Genomic DNA, 21,397 nt, shown 5'->3' on the forward strand with positions numbered 1-21,397 from the left:
GTGTACCAACTTAACTGGAGTGACTTATTCATCTTTGAAAATGTCATGGATATAAGATAGAATGTTCTTTAAATATCAGGGAATGGACATTTAACTATTAGAGTTTAAAAATTAAATAAATTAAAAATAAATCTATATCTCTTCAACTGCAAAATGACACAATCACTGGACCTAAAACTAAAGTTCCAGTTTGTTTTTTTTTTTGCTTCTGAGGTGATTAATTTATCAGAGATTCTCATAATTCTACAAAGATAATTCAAGAGTAATAGGCAACTGCAAGGATAACATCAATTTGAATGAAATAGAGATAGTTAAGGGATCTGGTCTCAACTGCAACTGCATCACCTACTTGAAATTACACAAACATTATGGAGAAAAAGACCTCTGGTCCTAGTGGACACCCAGATTCCACACAGACCAGCAGTACACCCTTGTGACAAGAAAGACCGATAGTAGCCCTGGCTGCATTAAGAAGAGTGTTGCCATCAGGTCAAGCGAGGTGATCCTTCACCTTATTCAGCACTGGAGATACTCAAAAGCCATCTGGTTATGGTCCTTGGCAGTCTTGGCTAGGTTACTATGCTTGAGCAACATTGTTAACCAAGATGATCTCCAGTGGTCCCTTCCAACCTCAACCATTCTGTGATTCTGATAGTCTGTGATTCTGAAAGACACAGGCATTAATTTGGAAACAAAAAGGCATGAAAATCCCTTACCAGAAATCGGTCATGATAATCAGTGTATGTACAGTCCATCAGACAGCAGTGAAAGACATAAGTTCTGAGAGCTTGTTCTTTGTCTCTTCTGACTTAAAAAAGACTGAAATAATAGATACAAACATGAGCAGAAATTGCAGTTAAGATTAAATCAATAAATTTGAATTTTTAAGTTAATCTGTTATCAAGCAATCAGCATTAATCTTTTGTTGACCAGATAAGTGGAAGAGTCAGTTTTATTTAAGACTTTTGGATTGTTTCTAAACACAAAAATCTTCTGACCTAGTTACAACAGATACAAGGGATGAAGCCATATATTCATGTAAACATCCTTTGGAATGATCAGTTCTTACTTTAGAACTTTCACAAAAGAAGTGACACAATGTAAGCATCTCAATCCCATATTAATAAAATACAGCAGTTGTGAAGACTGCTTTGTGCCTCGTCCTTCAATCCCACTGCTGGTGGGTTCTATTGTCCACAGCAGTCCTATAATCTGATACATGATCATGGATTCTTTAAAAAAAAAAAATCAAAAGTGTGGCAAAATAAATATATACAAGACCTATTTTGACTAGCTATGTCTTACTTCAAAAGAGCCTTTTCATAAGTATCATTTTGTATTGATATGAGGAAACAATACACAGATGTGTTTGTATATAAAAAACAGATATTAAAATAGAACATGCCTTCCCAAAAAGAGAAAGTTTTGGGTTTTGGGTTTTCTTTTTCTGTTAAGTTGAATGGGGTTTATATTTAAAACCTGAGGTTTAATTATTTCCTGTGTGGGTTTTTTTTCTCTCCCCCCCCCCCCCTTTTTTTTTTTTCTTACTTGACAGTGGTAACCTGGCAAAACTTGGAGCATAGCCATGGACCCTTTTTGCATTATCAAGTGACCTGACTAGCAACTCTTTTCTTTTACATTTTCCTTTACATAGTTTATCTAGGGGAAATAGGGAACAATGCATAGTTTATGAAAACATTTGAGGCAATGTCTCTTTCAGCATAAGAACAGGGGTCTGCTTCACTGGGTGCAGGAATTTTTCTTGCCAGATAGACCACAAAAGAATCTACTTTCTGGTTGTTTCATCCTCTAACACATACTTTTGGATGGAAATGTCTGTGGTGAGCTGCACACTGTTAGGATTGAGCTAGCTCAAATGCTGGTCTGTGATGCCAATCAGCAAGATGGTATTCCACTATAAACTCTTGAACTTCAGGTAAAAAGGGAAAGTCTGCTGTGTGTACATATCCAGTGTGGTGACTGGAGGGTTTCTGGAGTTGCATTGTCAGAGGCCAGTATATCTTCCTTACAGCAGGTGTTAAAATTTCCCTATGCACTGGGCTACATATGTGATTGTGGCTTGCCTTGTGCTTCCCTACTGAGAACAAGATCTCCATCCCTAAAACTCTTTGAGAGTTTTCACTGTTGTCTAGTCAGCGTCCTTGGACCTAGTAGGGTGCTTGCTCTACCATCCTGGCTTTGATGTACTTATCTAAAGCCTTATCATGGGACACCTCAACACCATGCTTTCAGATAGAGATAGGGACTGTAAAGTTTCTCCCTGCTTCAGCCTTTGCCCAAACCTGTTCAGGATATTGATGGAAATGCCATAAATGACAAAACTATACTTTTTTCTCTTGCAGTTTTTCAAGAGGTGCTTGCTAGCACTGATAACTGGTCTTAGGTTAGAGTGTGCTGTCTCATGCATTTATTTCTGAGCAATATTTTCAAATTTAGAATCCCTATGAGGGCTTTTCTGCATGTGAGTCATCCATAGCCTATACCTTAATGTCCTAAAGGCCTTTATAGGTAAGAGCTGATTCGTCTCCTCCCTTCTCCCAGTACGCCAGGTAAACAATTTTTTGGTCTTTGAGGACTTTATGCAGCTAAGTAGTACAACTTGTGGGGGGAAGCGGATTTTGGCCTTCAGGTCACAAATATGGACAGTCTTCTCTCCAGGTCCCTTGTACAGAAGCATCAATGAAAATTCTCAGGTACAGAATATGCAACAAGGAGCAGAATGAACATTTTCCCTCAACAAATCTAAACTGTCACAAAAACAATTATTATTGTCAAACTCCAGTCTCTGTGCAACAACATTAAGTATTTTATTGCAAATTCTATTATCCTGCCTTATATTTATGGCCACTTTAACTGGCTTTAAAAGACGTACTGTCATTGGCAGTATAAAAATATACAGACCTTCTTTCCATCTATTTTTTTTAGATCAATTTGAGGTGGTCACTGAGCAATAAATCGAGTCTCTAAATCAATCTTATTTCTTCCTTTTTAAAGATCCCTTACTAGTCTTCTTAAGTAGTGACTCCAACTATTTTCATCTAGCCATTCTAAATCATTTGATTCATATGGGTAATAGAAAATCCCTAGAAATTTAACAGTACTTGGATCTTAATTACCAAGAAAGCAATTGTGTGAAGTAGATTGGAATATAGTATGCTTTTATATAGTCACTTTCACACATAAGGTGTAGTGGCAGTGAGACGTTAATGATGAAGTGAACAATGTCTGATAATAAAGAGGCATCACTCCACTAATTTGAAGAGTCCTAAGAGTGATACACTTTTTGTCAAGGTGGCTTTATACCAGGATTCTGCAGTCTAGAAGGCAGGTTTCTGTCAGTCAATATTTCATTTTGCAAGTCTCATTACTTGCATTTTTCATGCTTGGCAAGGTAAGAAGTGACATGCTGAGTCAAAGCTGTGCTATCTATGGCCAACTCTACATCCAAACTGACATGAAAGCTTTAAAGAAACACAGACAAACTATAATTAATAACCATGCTTGCTTCTATCTGATAGGGAAAATACATACATTGGGGGAATTTCACTTGGCATTGGCCAAAAGTTAAAAAAGAACATGCTGTTTAGCCAAACTCTGTATGCAGTGATAATGAAGAAATTTTAAGTAAATTTTTCTCATTTTTATTTCATGGAATAAAAATATACACCCATTTTTTTATAATAGCTTCTCCATAACTATTATAAAATAACATAAATGAGCCAAAGTTTACAAAATTTCAGTGAATTTTTTGTTTTGATAGATCAGTTTTCTATGCAACACACTTTTTTATATATTTTTGTTTAAGCTGCAGATTATTTTGTCTTGATAAATTTCTGTCAAAGAAAAAATTTCTGTTGGCAAAGAATACTGTTGTAGTTTTGTGTGGCCAGGATCTGGTGGAGGATCTGGCAGCAGGGGTGGCTTCTGCAAGAAGCAGCCAGAAGCTCTCTGTAGGACCGATAGAGCAACCACCAGCCAGCTCAAGGCTGGAGTCGTTGCTGACGAAGGCCGAGCCCATCAGTGTTGGTCACAGCGCCTCTGGGAATCACATTTAGGAGAAAAAACCTGCAAGCAGCTGCTTTTTGCCACCAGAGAAGGGAGTGAGAAGATGTAAGAAACTGCACACACCAATGTCAGTGAAGGAATGGGGGTCTGAGGATGAGGCCAGAGAAAAAGATTCCCCTGCAGCCTGTGGAGAAGACCATAGTGGAGCGGGTGTCCACTTGCAGCCCATGGATGATGACAGGGAGCAGAGATCCCATCTACAGCCTGTGGAAGAGGCCCCATGCTAGAGCAGGTAGAGACATAACAGGAGATGCTGTGACACCATGGGAAGCCTGTGTCGGAGCAAGCTCCTGGCAGCAAAACCTGAAGTCTGTGGAGAGACCAACCCAGGCTGGAGCAGGTTTGCTGGAGGGACTTGTGACTCTGTGGGGGGCTAGGCTGGAGCAGTCTGGGCTTGAAGGTCATCACCTGTGGAAAGGATCCACTTTGAGGCAGTTGGTGAACAGCTGAAGCCCCAACAGAAAGGACGCATGTTGGAGAAGTTCATAGAGGACGATCTCCCATGGGTGGGACCACATTCTGGAGCAGGGGAAGGGTGTGAGGAATGTCCTCGCTCCCTCCCAACTAAGAAGGAAAACAACTAGTGAGGAACTGACCAAACCCCTATTCCCCCATTCCCTGCCTCTCCCCGTGCCACAATAGTGGTGGGAGAAGGGAGCAAAATCATGACAATTGAAGTCTGTGAAGAAGGGAGGGGCGAGGGGAGGTGTGTTAAGATCTGTTCGCACTTCTCATTAACCGACTGTGGTCTCTCAGTGCAGTGCAGTGTAATAAATCAGAGAGTTTTCTTTCCTTTATTCAGTGGGGAGTCTGTTTTGCCCATGACACTGATTGCAGAATGATCTCTCCCTGTCCTTGTCTTGACTCCTGAGCCTCTCAATCTATATTTCCTCCCAGGTCCAGTTGAAAAAGGGAGTGATAGAGTGGCTTTGTTGGGCATCTGGTCTGCAGCCAGGGCTAAACCACCACAAATATGTTACTATACAGCATGCTAAACTGAACAAAATTTTAGTTTTAAAATTAGCAGTAGCTTCCTTTTGTCTTGTATGGGGCAATCTTTTGCATATGATGCACAATTAATCCATTCTTGAATGGACAGCCAAAAATCTTCAAGTGAGATGGATACTGCTAGTGGTATTTTAAGGCTGAGCTGTAATTGTTCATCTTTTTAGTCTATGTTTTCACACAGGCCTTTTCTTATTTTCAAGTTTTACCAGATTGATCATCTCATTCATAATCCATGTTTTGGTGTGATGTCTCCAGTAGGTATAAACCTCAGAGTTATATTCTCAGATTAAATGTTTTTGGATAGTAAAAACAACACTCCAGGTTTCCAAAAGAGTTCCATTTCGAATAGCTCAAAATACCTTAGCCACATGGAATTGGAAGTGATGTTGTCCAGCCTTTCTAGTGGGATGAACTAAATGCTCTTCAGTCTGACTGCACAGATGCAACTGTAGTGGTGCAAAGGCAAAGAAAGAAGTTGAAGAGGAATTACCTACGGTGCTTGATGTTGTGTGTAAGTCAAAAAGTTAAACCATTAAGAACCTGCTTTGCATACAATGAGGAATGTAATGAGCAGTTTTAACTCCTTTAAAAATCAGATCTCAAGTATGCAAAATGCTTTGGAAAATCTGTCCATAAATTACATAGTTGTTTATTTTGTTACTCACTACATCAGAATTTCTGTTACAGTCTTTGTTAGCACAAGTGTCTCCACAAATCCCTAAACATAACTTCTGGTTCATCTTGTTTGCTCTTTTCCTTTTGCTATTATGTTTTTTTCTTCATGAATGCACTGCTTAATTATTCCATCTTCAAATGGTTTCTTCACAGCATGTTTAAAAAAACCCTGGTCCCCAATTCTTATTTTCCTTAATTATTTTCATTAGTTGCTTCTGCACTGTCACTTTCCCTTTTATACTTTCCATGCAAATGTATTGTGTTTTACTCAAGAGAAGCAACTTAAATGTCAGGTTTGTCTTGTCACTCTCCAATCCAGTGGCTGTAAGCGTGATGAATCACTCATTGATAATAGCAGATCAGAAGGTTAGATATCTTTATGACCCCAAAACACACAGATAAAATAATATATAACTTATACAAATGTATACTACTTGTATACATATGAATACTGATTTCTAAATATAAATGTTAATAAGGACTCAGTCCTGCCCTATACTGAGTCCCAAGACTTGCAAAACATTTGGGTAATCCTGGTATCTTCCAGGGGACTACTCATATGAAAACATAGTGCTCAGACACATTCACAACTTGCTACTGAAACTATTTTTCAGCTTTTACAGAAAAGTCCACCTCTGTTCCCTTCAGTGTCATTGTAGGTATTATAACAAAACTCAAAGGTCCAATAGAGTCATAGAATGGCTTAGGTTAGAAGGGACCTCAAAGATCATGTAGTTACATGCCCCATGCCACAGGCATGGGTACCCTCTACTAGATCAGGTTGTTCAAAGCCCCATCTAACCTGGTCTTGAACACTGCCAGGGAAGAGGTGTCTATAACCTCTCTGGGAAAACTATTCCAGTGCCTCACCACCCTCACAATAAAGAATTTCTTCCTTGTCCTATGATGACATACCTCTGTAAACAAACGCTCTCCATCTTTCCTGTAGGCCTCCTTCTGGCACTGCAAGGCTGCTAGAAAGCTCCCCTGAGCCTTCTCTTTTCCAGGCTGCACAACTCCAGCTCTCTCAGCCTGTCTTCATAGGTCATCCAGCCCTCTGATCATCTTCGTTGTCCTCATCTGGACTTGCTGCAAGATCTCCATGTCTTTCTAGTTCTGGAGACCCCAGAGCTGGATGCAGTACTCCAGGCTGGATCTCAGGAGAGCAGTGTAGAGGGGCTGAATCACCTCCCTTAACTTGCTGGTGACACTGTTTTTGATACAGCCCAGGATATGATTGGCATTTTGGGCTGCAAGCACATGTTGCCAGGTAATGTTTAACTTCTCATCAATCAACAATACCAAGTTCTTCTCATCAGGAGAAGGACTCTCTTGCCCACAATCCTTTCTCTGCCAAAACAACCTTTAATTGTGCTTGGGATTTCATCAACCCATGTGCAGGAATTTGCTTTAGGCCTTCTGAACTTCATGCAATATGCTTGAACCCAATTCTCAGACTGGTTAAAGGTCCCTCTGGATGACAGCCCTTCCCTCTTGCGCTACACAGACTGGTTTAATTGGCAAAGTTGCTGAAGATGGACCCTTATTCAGGGTCCAATAAAAAAAAAACCATAATGTGTCTCTATGTTCCGTAGAGTGAACAGGTTTGGCAAGAAGAACAGTAGGCAATGGAGTAGCTCAGATAGATCGTATGACATTCAAAATCATAGACTTGAGCCGGAAAGGCAGATCTCTCCTTTTACAGTTGCACATGCTAATAACAGACCTTTCTTTTTTCTCCCTCCTAATAAGAGTTTTGCTGTATCTTTCATTGCATATAAGACGAAAAGTGGAGAGAAAAAAATCAAAGGCAGTGCTTTCCTGAAATTGCAAAATCAAAAGAAAGTTCTCTTATTTAATTAAATCTGAGGAGTTTCAAAACTTTGTGCAGTATGTTACTGTAAGACATTATAATTACAGTACATCTTAGGAAAACAATACTATATCACTATGCAGTAGAAATTTATGACGAATAAAGGTAAAACCTGCATGAATGTTATAATGAGTGATCAGTGTGTGTGTGTATGAAAAATATATAGAAAGATTGAAATTCACCATTCCTGATGTATTGGTAGAAGAGAAGGGTCAACATGGTCTTTGAATTACAAGTACCAACTTTGAACAAAATGCTGTTGAATGCTTGCTTACTTTCTATATTGTTCATTTTGAAATGTTCCACCAGTGTCATTTTGGTTAATATTCCCCAAAATATTGTATATCAAAGCAAAAACTGACATGATTATTACATTATTATAAATGACTACAACCAATATCATAACCATCCAAGCATATTAAACCCCATGTACTCTGATAAAAACCAAACACCACCACCCCCAAACAAAAAACAATTAAAAAGAAAGCAAATACAAAATTCGACAAAATGTTCTAATAAATGATAAATTATTGTGAATTCCTTTATTTTTCCATATCAATATGTTGATCATGATAAACACATTTGATCTTTAGGACAACATAATATGAAATCTCATTAGTATTTGCCACAGTTTAAGTCTCTGCAGGTGTAATAGCAGTTTCCAACAGTTTGACAATGATGGTGCACAAGGGAGGCAAATGTACTTTGGTGATTGATGACTTTAAATGAGCTGATTGATACTGTATAAGGAGGTCTAATGGAGGAATAACATTACTTAGAGACATGCTGCGGATAAGAGGAGAAAAAGAAGGCAAAGTATGGGATAGCAAGCAGAGTAGCATCGTTTTCCATAGGACTTTTATGACAATAAAGTGTTCATCCCACCCTCATTATGGGAAAATACTCTAAAAATACATTATTAGAAAGGTAAACACATTTCTTTGTCTGACCACAGTGAGACAGTATACCACACAACAGAATGCTTGGGCATTTATTTATGGAATAAAGTTAAAAGGAAAATATATGTATAATTCTTCATATCTCATCACATTCATCAGATATTATTTTTCTTTAGACAAACTTATCATTTGGCAGCAACTAATCAGAGAATAAGGAGCCTCTATAGACCTCTGCAGTTGGTAACAACACTTCCGCAGATCAGTCTTGCCTGAGCCCAACACCTTTCCTTTCTCCAAACCCTTAATCCTTAAGAAGAATTTCCAGCTCTTTCAGGTGGACTCTCTCATTTCTTCTACGCTGTGATGGGATGTTTCCTCCATGTTTCAATTTTCTCCCCTTTCTCCGTGTCCAGCTTTACCTGCTGCTCATTACTCACTGCTCTGCTGCAGTGAGCTTTTTGCCATCCTTTTCCCTCCTAGCTTTTTTCCGTTGCTCAACTTTCAGCACTCTCAGACACCCACTCTGTGCTGCACTTTGCCCTATCAACATTTCTTGAAGCTAGAGGAGACAATTACACCCACGTTTCTTTTGGCAGTCTAGGTATCTTGTAGTAACCTGTCTCTCATGCTACCCTTGATGAGTGCTGGCTTCCTTTCCCTTAATCAGTTCTCTCTGTAATTATATCTCTAATTAGTTGTCTGATTACTATTCCCTCTCTACCAGTCATGATTGTTCCCATCATCTGACATTGACAGTCAGCCCCACCTTGCTCATACCGGGAGTTTCCCCCCTCTATTTTTTTGACACCCACATATCACTGCTAAAATCAGTATAAGAACTGACTATATCTCGCACAAAGAGCCAGTATGGATTTGTACAGGTGAGGAGAGTCTACTGGACCACTTCCATTAAGAACATCATTGGCCATGATTTTCTGCAGGGTGCAAAGGTCTATACAAACAAGGCAAGAAAGGCAAATTCCTCTTTGAAGTGCATGAAACTTTGGACCCGGTTTTATTAATAATTTTCTTTTGCATCCCTGACTTTTCTGCACAGTGGGTCTGTCTGTACTGTTTTACCAGCTTATGCCCATCAGATATAACCAGGTAATAAGAAATTACGATTGTTCATGTTTGTCCTTCCCAGCAATTCACCAGATCTATTATCAGTGTCGCACATCATCTTCTGCAATTGATTTCCTTTTGCACATCTATTTCACTAGATTGATATGGTCCCACCCTACCACATACTGCATCCATGATGGTGCTGGTGCCTGGCAAGATCTTTTGTCAAAGCAGAGATGCTTTGTGTTCCATCTTTGAAATTTCCTTACCCATTTTGCTGTCATCCTGATAAATCACTAGGATATAAATTCCTCACCCTTTGTACCTGGCTGGGGAGATTGGACAGACTGATGAAACCACAGAGAACTAAAAAAGTTGCATTTGGAGATTTTGGCTTAGTTTTTTGTGGAGTATTAAACAATAATGGTGAAGAACCTGTAGTCTCAGCCAAATAAACCTGTGCTCTCCTTAGTGTTCAGTATATCTCCCTTGAAGGTTTCCAAATTAATTCGATTAACTTTTATATATTTGTCATCTGACACTGGAATACTTAGTATATATTAGTTAGAAAAAAATACCCTAATTGGAGGCTTTTATAATACTGTCTCAATCTGATTCTTGTCTTTGTGGGATTTACAGCATAGATTTGTCAAAAGGTAAAAAAAAAAAACCAACATGAAAAATATGGAAACCATGCATCTTTCTGCATATCAACATCCTGCATAACAGATTTCTTAAGATCTTGCAGATGCATCATTTCCTTTGTGAAGTGAATTACCTACATGAAGCAGAAAAGCAGAAATTTCTTTATTCCAGTGCTGGGGAACATGGATAACTCCACCACAGTTATGTTCACCCACAGGGACAAAGCACAACTTATTTATGTAATCTTTTAGCAAAGCCATTGTTCAAAATCACATAGAATGCTCGCTTGGTAATTTGAACTCTACAATAAATGGCTTTTAGTTACTTCATTTTTTCTATATTCTTATTCTACAAAAATTGTTGGTTAACTTTACTGATGGTTTTGAATACAAAGAGAGGAGGCTCATGATTAGAATATTTATATTATTCCCTGGAATCCATTATCATATGCAAATGTCCCCAATGCATGCGTAGTTATGTTGAGTGGGGATACTCTGGTGGTCATCGATAGTCTTCCTCACTATGTCCACTGATTGAACCCCATCATTTCATCTTTGGCTGATTTCCCAAATCAAAACCAGTTTCTTCTGGTACCTATTGTTTTGACTCAAGGTCCATCACCGGTATCCATTATTTTAATTCAGAGTCTATAATGATTCCGGTGGTGATCAAGGCACACACCGTCCTAATTACTTACTCCTAAGGGCCTTAACATGCTTTATATTGTCATAGCTGCTATAACTTCTTTAAAATAAAAATCATATTCTAAAGAAAAAACAAAATCACCTATAATCCAAGCTATTTTATTAAGGTGACTGTAACACCTTCACTCTGGAGATAAGATGCTAGTGCTAATGCAATCAGTGAGCTAAAAGCAAAATTGCTGTACCTCATCTACTAGAGAAGAGACAGGAGGTTTTAAAAAACTCAGTGGAGAACTATTGAGTGCTTAAAACAAACGAAAAAGAGGAGTTGAGGTTTTGGTTGAACTGGACTAGAATCATCTGGTCAGCTGGGAGATGGCCTGGCTAATTCCACAACTGGGCAATGTTCAACTATGTCCTTTCTTTACCACTTAAGGACCTGAAAATGTGACTACAACCAATACTTGCACAGCCCAATCCCAAAATGATCAGGCAGACTGAGCCTGGTTGTAAATTTTATATGCATTTTCTAACATAATTCAGCAGCAGAAAAACACATTTTACATTTTATTGGTGCCACTATGAATACTTACAGAATTTGGTACCACTATGAATACTTACAGAATACCAGTTAGGCTAAAATTTTCAGGAACTGGTAATTCCAGGTCTTTGACATGATCCTGCATGGCTCTTCAAACATTCCTTTAAGCCGTATGGTTTCCTGTTTGATACGCACCTGGTTTGAGGAGAATAGGTGTTCACTAATTTAACATGGGACCATCTATAATGTCTCATTTTCAGCAAAAATCACTGCTTGCTTCTGAGAATAGCCTCCATTTGCAGATTCATTTCCTTTAAGAATATTTCGTGCTACAAGTGTGAAAACCCTTATGGAAAAAATGCTGATTTGTTTCAAGAGCATGGACAAGGGAGTGGTGGGTGATACATAGTTAGAAGCTGTAATGATCTGATGAGTTTCACGTGTCTGGGTTTCACAGGCAAGAATTTCACTCCTCAGAGATTTCCCTTTCCCTCGCCTCGCCTTCCTTCCCCTTCCCCTTCCCCTTCCCCTTCCCCTTCCCCTTCCCCTTCCCCTTCCCCTTCCCCTTCCCCTTCCCCTTCCCCTTCCCCTTCCCCTTCCCCTTCCCCTTCCCCTTCCCCTTCCCCTTCCCCTTCCCCTTCCCCTTCCCCTTCCCCTTCCCCTTCCCCTTCTTCCTCTTCTCTTTTTTCCCCCATCAGGATCAGAACAATTATCTCTCAAAGCAATGACAATCTCATCATTTCTGAAAAATGAACAGATGCAGTTTTGGGGTTTTGGATCCTTGCCCATTCTACAGAGATACCAACACCAGGAAAAAAGACCAACTGTTTCTTTCAGTTTTCCCTTATGGCAAATGAATGATTTTTAAACATTGAGTTAGAAATATATGGAGCTCAGAGGGCTAAGTAGAACCCAGGGATGGAGGGAGTTCAAACATTCATACTCAGACATTTGAGCTGCTATTTTCCCTCTCTACAGTGCATACTTACATTTCTAAATCCATATTTGGGGATTCCAATAAAATAACCTGAGTTTAGAGATGACAACAATTCACTTCTACTGACAGACAGTCCTTTGTGCTGAAAACCTTTCAAAATCATGCCAGATTTATTAGAGACCAAAATCTGGATTTGCAGGTTTTCAGTAACATAGAATGATAAAACTGCTTCCTGAGGCTCTTGTGTGGATTAACAATTGGTGTTTGCAGAGAAGCAAGAAAATGATAAGTATTAATATTATCATAGTACTGGAAATTTCTCACACTTTTAAAAATTATTATTAATATTATTATTATTATTGTTAGGAGCTCTGCATCAAGTACCCTTCATACTACATTGAACAGATAGCCCATTCAGTTCATTTGTCATTAACATAATATGAGTCTAGACAAAGTGGAGCATTGCAGCATTGATATAACTTGCCATAATGGAGTGCTTCAAAAGATGTTCAAAATATTTTTAAACAATTAGTCATCCTTCCTTATTCAAGCAGCAACCATCGAATCAAGGAAAAAATGCAAGCCATGAACAAAAGCAGGCAGAGAGTGAGGAAGTAAAGGTCACACAACATGGATCACTGGTTGTTCAAATTATTTTCAGGTAGTTTGGCAGATGTCCAACAGTGTGATTCAACTTTGTACAGGTTACAGAGTGAAATCCATTTTTGATTCTAACAGAACAATTTCACAGCATGATCTTCTAAACTTAAACAAAACAAAAAAAAAAGGCAACCCCCTTGGAACAGTTTGATTGTTCATCTTTTAAAGGTGATTTCTTGAGCATAGAGCCATTTTCTTCCTCGTTCTTTAAAAAATAAAAGACACAGCACTGGAAAATTGGTTCTGGGATTAATTGGGCAAGAGGGTCTGCTTTCCTATTAAACTCTGCTTTCTGACAGTATCATTCTCTTTTGTTCATGTCACTACTTTAGCTGCTTGTTCCCCTTTGTGAAATAGTTAGATTTGTAAGAGATAAAGCCTTAACTTGCAAAGTCTTCCTTATATATATATATTTTTTGTTTCTGCATTATCTAGCATAATATTGCTCTGTTCCCTTACAGAGGGTATGAAATCCAGCATACACAATAATGTAAAGTAGAAAAGCATCACATAGTAAAAACAAAGGACAAGTAGATGCATGTCCTTCATGAATCTGAGTCTACCAGGAGGAGATGAGTATTATAGCAGTAATAAGCCACATGAAATACAGAACAAATGAGCGAGCTTTTTAATCTTTACAAAATATGTCAGTCAACGAGGGATATTTTTGGACTTCACTTTAACAGTTCTTGCTCTATATTTGATGTCTAATCTCTGAATACCAGCTTACAAAGCATGAGAACATCCTAACAGAACCAGGATCTTGTTAGCTGAAAGATTGCTCTGGCCCTGCAGTCCATCACTGCAGTAAAAATAGCTGAAGTCTTGCCTTTGTCCATTGGAGTTGAACTTTCCATGACTGATAGATAGCATGGGCTCTTTCGGCATTTGGAAGGTACTCCTCTTGTCAGTTCAAGATAGTTTAATTTTGGCAAGTGTAGTTCAAGGTGTATTTGTTTATTTTTTTTTTTAAATTCAGATGATTTGTAGCTGTTGGTGCTTGTGTAAGATAGCTATTAAGCATACTGCATTGTGTTGCTACATTTTTAAAATCAGTGGCAGGTTGTCAGGGCAATGGATGTCTTGGTTGTCAGTAAAGTAAACGATCAGGAAGGTGAAGAGCAATACTATTATGCACAGTAGCTGGTTCAAACCTTTGTAATCCTGCAAAGAATTTTATCCTGTGAAAGCCCTTTTGTTACAAACTAAAGGCCAAATCTTCATTCTTTCATATTGCAAAGGGAAATAAATTCATAACAATGTCAAGTAAATATTTCCAAACTTAAGGTCAGGGAATATGAGAATAGTAGTGCTTGCCACTTCTCTGGAAGCTGATTCTTTTATAACGGCTCTCTCAGTTGGGATGTTATGAATTTGGGTCAGCTGGCAGGTACATGAAGGTGGCCAAGGCATACTGTAACTACAGTCCATGATACCTTTGTGTGTGAAAAGGAAAGATTTAACTGCAGATTGATCCCAACAGCCCTGACATAGAAAATCCTTCTTATACTGCAAAACGCTTAATTGCTTTTTTAAAAGACATTCTTAAAAACTCCAGTGTACTTTAACTGTGAGCTTGACATCTAGCACGTATAACTAGAACACCACTGAACTGACATGCTTGTAAATATGTTTTTATGTTATTTGCTCTTTCCTGGCTCTTTCAGTTAATGGGTTTAACCTTCTGTTATTTTGATGTTGCTTCACATTTCTTTGAAGACTGTCATGTAACATGATATCCAAATATTGAGTTGTTTTGAACATTTACTGCTCACTGACAACTGCTATAATTTTCATCCAAAGGATAAGCAGATTAACTAATAACCTATAATACTTCTATCTGTGTTAAGTGTGGTATTTACAGTGGAAATGTTTCATTAAATATGTTTTGTTTGCAGATTACTTGGTCTCGAAGTCCAAACAGCAGGCTCAAAGACTTTTTACAAGTAGGATGCACGTTATCAGGTGGTACATTTTTGCCCATTTATGATTTTAATAAGGTGGTCTATAGCTAGGCTTTTGACTCCTTATGACAATGAGCCAAAACCATCTCTGGAATCTGGATCATCATGCAATAGCAATGAATACATTGCAAAGCATTCTGCTTCATTTTATTCATCATAAAATCAGCCCCTCCTGTTTTTCTCTCCTGGTTTAATGATTGTCTCTTTAAATCTCCAGGCTATATTCAGCCCTACGTCATTGTATATGAGTTAGTATCCAGCACACAGATCTTCCATTCGTGTTACCTTTGCCCAAGTATGTTCTTCTCTTTACTGGCCACGCTCCATGGCAAACATGACACCAGGGGAAGCCCTGTGCCATGTTGCCACAGGATGTGTGTCACAGCTTAAAAGTCAGTGACAACTATGAGTACTCACAGGTTATCCCTTTACCAGAGCTGTCAGCCACATCTTTGCTCAGAAGAGAGTAGTCTTCTCTTCCTTTTGGGTAACATGTATTATTTTAGGCTCTTTATTGTACACCTCTCTTGCTTAAGCATGCAGTGTGGATGTGAACAATGTGAAAATAAATATCTCTGAAGTGTTTATCTAAACATAGCAGTGAAAAATAGCAAACTTAGCATTGCATGAGTGGAAGAATCTAAACTGAGGAGAGCAAGATAACTGGATTTTAATTTATATGTAAACAAAAGATTGAGGTAAGAAAAAGTCACACAGCTTTTGAAAAAAAAAGGATATGCATTTTTTTCCTTCATATACAGCTTCAATGGCATGGGTACTATATTGAAATAATAAAAGTAACTGGAGCATAACATTAAAAATTGGCCTCTGTATTAATTTTAAATTATTTTTCTTTGCATATAGGTAAATCTTTGTGTAAATTCTCATTTTCCTTAAGCTCAAGGCAGTTAATCCAATCTAACTAACAGAAAGTGAACAAGAGCATGTTAACAGCCCAGAAAGTCTCCAATGCCCTGTTAAACATCAATTCAGAATTCAGGTGGAGGCTGCATGTACACATATATGCAGATTTTCACTACATGACTCTTACACAGAAAATAAATTATTAAAAAAAAAATGTAGAAAATAACATCTTCACATCCACCATAACCCATGTATCTTTCCTGGGTTGTAAAGCTTTCTTCTTAAATTATCAGAAACTCACATGATCAAACTACAAACCCTGTAACCCATTTACTGAAGTAAACACAACATTTTTCCACTTATTTTTTAAATTCAGTTTAGAAAACAGATGTATGACTTCATATAACATCTGGAAATACTTTTTCTTCATCTAGTGTTCAATTGTAGGCATTTTCCCTCTATAGACTAGAAATTTTCTAACAATAAACCATCCTCAGAACAATATCTGAGTCAATGAAACCTAATTTCCAAATGTTTCTACCCAACACTTACTGAGGAAGGCTATTTGTTATGCTATATGAAAACTGGATACATAGGAAGGATATTGTATCTTTAGGACAGATGTTCTTTTATAAATACTTTTTTAATGTCTTTGTTTTGTTCATTCAACATGGTCTTCCATGACAGATCAAGGTGAAAAAGCAAGAAGGACTAGAATAAAGATAAAAGAAAATAATTAAATATCATTATGTCCAAAATCCCCTCCGTTATTTTCTTGGTCTTTGGATTATGGTTCCCTAAGGTTAAAATATAGTCTGTCACTGTAATTACATGATATAAAAAAAAAAAAAAAGGTTAAAAGAGGTTTAGAAAGGAAAGAGGATGATGATTAACTGATGAGCTTTTATTGAAAAATAACATGAGCACAGCATAAAATCTTAAAATTGTCAAGAGATAACAAATCAATTCATTAGATTCCATGGTCTTATCTCATTCTTGTAACAAGGACAAAATTTTATCCATGCCAATTTGGGTAGGTGCACTTTGCTAATCAACATGAAACTAGACATTCTTAAATACAGATCCAAATTTATCACCAATCAAGTTGTTCTGCCAGTGGAATCATTGGACTGCTAATGTTAGTTCAGCCAAATCATTCTAATTAAATTTCAGACATTTAAAGAAGTCACTTAATCATCAAAGACTGTCAGTTCATTTCAAAACCACCTTGCTCCACTGATAGTCATAGCCAAGGTTTATAACTTGCATAACCCAGAAGACTACTTCACATTACAGTGAGAATGTGATATGCGTGCAGTAATTCTCACATTAGCCTAATTTGTCTGGAATAGCACAAGCAGTTTCAGCTCTTAAGCTATTTTCCTCAAAAATTCAAAAAGTGGTAAAATTTCTCCCTTGCAAGCCAATTCACAGATCATTTTCTTCATTTTCCCTCAGGAGATATCAATTTTCTTGACCATAAAATCTATGATTTTTCAAATGAACTCTCGGAAACAGTCACCACTAAGGTATGATAATCAGCAGGAGATAAAAATTTAATGAAAACACGTGAAAGCAGCTTGCTGCACCTCAGTAAAGTTCTGCAAAAAAGTGATGAGAGCTGTATCATGCACAGAACTGTTCCTCTAAAACTGCCCATCTGACTGATAACCAGGCTACAGGATCTTACAGTGCTTTGAAAGATTCATCTGAAAGATTTATTTTTCACATTGGCTTTTCAATTTGCAGTTTTGAAAAAATAGGCTACGTAAATACAAATGTGTGTCAGGTTGGCCCTTGCTAGGGCTAGGTTGTGTATTTCATATTTATCCAGTGGAGTTTAAAGGTGAGAGATGGCTTGAACTGGTTGTGGGCAAGAAAACTTCCGCTGAACTGAAGCATTCTCCCACTTCAGGTTTTCAGATACAAATTCCAAATTCTTTGATTTGTACTTAAAACTATTTTACCTATTCATTTGAGTAGATTACTCTGCAGTATTATATCTTCATAGGGTGTTAATGCAAAACCAAAGCTGCATAGCATACAAAATTTTGGAAAAGTTTCAGAGATGCACTCAAATAAGTAAGAGTTTGAACTGAAGCTTAATGCATTCCTGCCACTTCTCTGAATGAACTATAGGAACAGTATTTGCAAGTAAAATGTAATGGTTTTGGATGTGATAGAGTTAATGGTCTTCATAGTAGCTGGTATGGTGTTATGTTTCTGATTTGTGCTAAAAGAAGTGTTGATAATGTACAGATGTTTTTGCTATTGCTGAGTCAAGACATGCTTTTCACCCCACCAGTGAGTAGGCTGGGAGTGCACAAGGAGTTGAGAAGGGACACAGCCATGACAGCTGACCCCGTTTGACCGAAAGATATTCCATACCACGTGATTTCATACTCAGCATATAAGAGGCAGGGAGGGAGGGCGGGGACATTTGCACTGATGGCATTAGTCTTCCCAAGTCTCCAATACATGTGATGAAGCCCTGCTTTCCTGGGCATGGCTGAACACCTGCCTGTCCATGAGAAGTAGTAAAAGAATTCCTTGGTTTGCTTTCCTTGCATGTGTGGCTTTTTCTTTCCCTGTAAAACTGTCTTTATCTCAAGCCATGAGTTTTCTCATTTTCACTCTTCTGATTCTCTTCTTCATCCCACTGTGGGGGGAGTGAGTGTACATCTGTGTGGTGCTTAGTTGCTGTCTGGGGTTAAACCACAACATTTATTTAATGATTAAACAAATAAAATGGTCCAAAGAACAGTTTTTTTTTTTGTGATGAACAGCATTTTAAACTTTCAGCTGATATATAAATTTTGAAATTCTAAAATTACACGATCAAAAATGTAACTACCTCTGAGAAACTCCCACATTTGTTGTTGTTACAGACAGAAAACTCAGCAAAGAAAAGTGCTTCTTTAAGGATATGTATATGTTGCAAATTGACCAAGTAATATTCACAGAAGGTTTCTGAAAAGCTGAGCCCCGCAGCTTCCTTATTTTGGAAAGAATTTCCCTTAGTTAGCAAATAATTGGAAATCTAATTCTCTTCCTGGCTGAAAACATACCTGAGAAAAAGTCCACTGTAGCAATAAAAAATTGTAGAACAGTAAAAAATAATAGTAGTAATAATAATACATTTACTAATAAAACTAACCTTATGGTATCCAGTTATTGAATCTTGTGGAGTATTCCAGAGGATGTTTCCTGCAGCACTTACAGAGACCATATGGGGAAAAATCAGTGCAAAAGTAAAATCAATTAACTCAGATAGAAGACTGAAATATAATTTTCTCCTCCCTGCAAAAACATCCTACAAGGCTGATAATGGTTTTGAGAGACTAGTTATTGCACAGGCTCCTCTTAGATAATTGTGCCAGTCTAGCCTTAGGGTAGATGCTGTGGAGGCACACACTCTCCCACCCTTAGAGCCCATCTCATTAGCAAGCGTGAGAATCTTGTTTTTTCTTCCTTCTAGACAACAGCATCAGAAAAAAACACCTTTATATTTTCCTTCACTGCTAAAGACATATAGCAAACACTAATTTTTAAGAAATTATAATTATTGCTTGCAAAGCAAGAAGTATGCGAGGTAAAACAATCAGAAGGCATTTCATGGAGTCCCAAGCGCAATACTGTTGCGAGTTTCCCTCCCACTCAAACTCCTCCTTTTGAGTATTCTGGGTAAAGAAAGTCTTCTCTGTGTTGCGATGAGCTTGTCAGCTTGACTGAAGTCTTCTGCTGCTGAACTTAAGAGAACAACATGGAAATAACAAGTAATGCTTCCTAGGTCTGGGGAAGCTCCTATGTTCATTTATCGTATTTTACATTTATCTTTTTAAGGACTATAGTTTCAGACACAAGTAAAAAAAAGTAAAAATATAAATTCATAGTGTTGGGGTGATACAAATCTACACACAAACAAAGCACAATACCAAACTAAACCTAGATGTAACAAAATTACAGGAGAAAAAAATAAAGAAGATAAACTTTCTGAAAGATGTACATCTTCCATTAGAACAAAGCAGAATCTCACCAATTAAAACATGCTTACTACAGGATTTATATCTGCATTTAAGAATATTGATAAAAGAAAGTTTCTCAAAATATTTAACAATAATATCTGAGAAGCTTTTGAGTGCCTTCTGCATATGAACACACTGATATAAAACAAGCAAAAAACCCCAACTTCATGGAAACAAAATTAGCTGAGCAATTGCCATGTGAATCCTATAAAAAACTACTGAAAATATAGCCTGTTTTCAATGAAAAGACAGTATTCATGCTATATACACTGCCCAGATGAGATAAACTGTTTATCCACAGATTATAAACACTTCAAAAGATGTCATCATTGCCAGGAAAAAAAAACAACAACAAAACACAACAGTCATAAGTCAAGAAATATGTCATTTTTCAGTCCTTCTGCCTTGATTGTCTATTGCTCTAATAAAATAATAAATCTGCGTAAAAAAAATCTGTGCTAAATGCCTTGCAGCCACAATAGCCTTCAAATGCTTTGATTGCTGCAGGTGTCCTTTAATTTTTTTAAAGCTTTAACTTGTACTGCATTTGAGGGTAAAATCATCCTGGATGATTTTATAAACACACACACTTCAATAATTAATGAAACTTCAGAATTAAATCGGTAGTTGAAATATACAGAAAATGACTAATTGCAATGTTATGGAATATTTCATATGCTAACTTACAGTGCTTTGGTTGGATTATGCTAGCAAATGGTTGTAATTATGTTTTTGCATCATGACTGTTTTTGTGACTTTCTCTCTAGAAATGTGCATTTCGCAGGCAAAGCATTAATGTTATAGTCATTTGCCTGCATAAGGCATGTTCATATTCCACTTAAAGTTGCAGAGCAGCAGTGGAGGTACTCAGAAAAATGAGCTGTAGGAGAAATCCAATCCTGAATAAAGGTGGAATGCAGGGTGATCAGCAGAGCAGACCTGGGAGACCATACTTTAGGGTTTAGTACAACTGCTTCTTCTCCAGCTGCCACAGCAAGACAAAGGGAATGTCATGTTCCTGTCTGCCATGCTCTGAATCATATCTGTGCCCAGTCTGAAGACAAAGTCATCTTGCAGCTGCTTAATCCGAGTATGCTTTGCAACCTTATTAACTTCTAAATATTTTTAGCTGCAATTCATCTAGTGACTTTCTAAGTCATGACTATCTGACCTGTATAAACCTTTTTGCTCATAGATTTTTATAATTGTTCTTGACAGTTGAGCCAAAGTCAGCTTCTCAATACTTCGGCTAATCTACTGAACAGCAAGTCATCAGGACCGTTTCTCCAGAAGCCAATGGCAAATGGTAGGAGCATAGTAAAGTACACTAGATATTGCAGTCCTTACAGAAGAAAAGTGACTTAGTACTTCTGGGTTTGCTTTGGACTCATTAAATTCAGAATAGCTAAAGTAGAAATTTTTTCATGATCTTCAGTAACTCTTGATCCAATCAAATTTTCTACAAAGATTTAGTTTTTGGTTGTTTTGGTTTGGTTTATTTGTTTTTTTAA

This window comes from Gallinula chloropus (assembly GCF_964237585.1).
Source record: "Gallinula chloropus genome assembly, chromosome: 2".
Taxonomy (NCBI): domain Eukaryota; kingdom Metazoa; phylum Chordata; class Aves; order Gruiformes; family Rallidae; genus Gallinula; species Gallinula chloropus.